The sequence below is a fragment of the Polypterus senegalus genome, chromosome 10 (assembly GCF_016835505.1).
Source record: "Polypterus senegalus isolate Bchr_013 chromosome 10, ASM1683550v1, whole genome shotgun sequence".
Classification (NCBI taxonomy): Eukaryota; Metazoa; Chordata; class Cladistia; order Polypteriformes; family Polypteridae; genus Polypterus; species Polypterus senegalus.
The window spans coordinates 165,447,938-165,450,047 of record NC_053163.1 but is presented as its reverse complement, the minus strand read 5'-3'; positions in this window follow the sequence as shown (position 1 = coordinate 165,450,047).

The following is a 2,110-nucleotide window of genomic DNA, read 5'->3' as shown; positions in this document are numbered from 1 at the left end:
GGGCTGAGTGAACTTTAAAGAACAGGGGGGGGTTGGTAAGAATAAAACCTACAGAATACAATTGGAAAAAATAGAACGCATTTCGTGGAAGATATCAAACCTTGTATGGAATTAAGTATTCTTTAAAATGGTGCAAGCGTATGAAGCGTATTCCAAGATAAAAAAATAAATATTATCCGTTCACTCTTAATTGGTATCGCCCACTACTGCGCAGTTCCTCCTCAACCGCGGCCGCGCGCCGCCGCCGTCCAGTTTGTACGATGCGCTCAGTTGTTAGTTGTGAGTGACGGAGGTGCGTATTCAACGTAAAGGCTTTCGACAAATTGAAAAGCCGAGGCACAGTCAACCCAGACTCAAACTTCTGTTGTTGTGGACGAAAGCGAAGCTTTTTGAGAAGTCGATCACAGATCAGCATGCACAGAGAATGAACCTTTTATTTATTTTTTTACTACATTCCGCTCGAGGGCGCGCGTGATCTCTTTATTCCAACAACGACAGTTTAGACCAGTGTTTCCCAAACTCGGTCCTGGGGACCCCCTGTGGCTGCAGGTTTTTGTTCCAACCGGATTCTTAATCAGTGACAACACCTGATAACACTGATTTCATTTAATTAGCTGGTATTTTTTTTTCTTTTATTCGACATTGAGAAAAGCACAGCAGCATGATTTTTACATTTATAAGACATTTATAAATATTTGTGCTTTTGCTATAGATTTAAATGCTTAACTCTCTTTTGTTGATTTCATTATACTTTGCCCTTTCTCTGTGCAGTTTTTCCCCATTCGTTGTATCTTAATAATGACAATTTAAAACAAGCAGATCAGACACCCAGGCAAACAACACTGAATAATCAAAGGCTACAACTACTTTAGAGTCAGACCCACTAATTAGTAAATAATGGATTAAATAAACAATTAGAACACCTAGAAAAGTAGAATGAAAATCAAGATGAAAATACTGTTAAAAAGAAAACAAAAAACATTCCTATATAACTGCTTGGTACATTTTAATATTTTTTTTTCGCAAACTTAGTTTTCTAATTTCTATATTAGTTCCCTAAACACAGAACTTGGGAAATATCAGTTCACTTAATTAGCCCAGGAGTTCAATTAAAAAAAGAAGCTGGTTGGATCAAAAACCTGCTGCCACAGGGGTCCCCAGGACCGAGTTTGGGAAACACTGGTTTAGACCATAGACATAGAATAGCTAGACGCCTCATGACCAACTAAGGGGCCAAGCGCAACCCCACGCCACAATCCCCCCACCACCAAACTTTACACTTGGCACAATGCAGTCAGGCATGTACCGTTCTCCTGGCAAACACCAAACCCCGACTCATTCATCGGATTGCGTGATTTGTCACTCCAGAGGACGCATCTTCAATGCTCTAGAGTCCAGTGGCGGTCGGTGGGCTTTACACCACTACATCCGACGCTTTGCATTGCACTTGGAGATATCAGGCTTGGCTGAAGCTGCTCGGCCATGGAAACCCACTCCATGACTCTCTCTACACTGTACTGAGCTTTTGGAGGTCTGTAGCTTATTGAATCTACAGAGAGTTGGCGACTTCTACACACCTCAGCCTGCGCTGTCCCCGCTCTGTGAATTTACGTGGCCTACCACTTCGTGGCAGAGTTGCTGTTGTTCCCAATTGCTTCCACTTTGTTATAATACCACTAAGAGTTGACCATGGAATATTTAGTAGCGGGCAGCATGGTGGCGCAGTGAGTAGCCTCGCAGTTAGGAGACCCGGGTTCACTTCCTGGGTTTCCTACCACAGTCCAAAGACATGCAGGTTAGGTGCATTGGCGATTCTAAATTGTCCCTAGTGTGTGCTTGGTGTGTAGGTGTGTGTGTGTGCACACCCTGTGGTGGGCTGGCGCCCTGCCCGGAGTTGTTTCCTGCCTTGTGCCCTGTGTTAGCTGGGATTGGCTCCAGCAGACCCCTGTGACCCTGTAGTTAGGATATAGCAGGTTGGATAATGGATGGATATTTAGTAATGAGGTAACTTCATGAATGGCACAGGTGGCATCCTATCACGGTACCAGGCTTGAATTCACTGAGCTCCTGAGAGCGAGCCATTCTTTCACAAATGTTTGTAGAAGCCAGT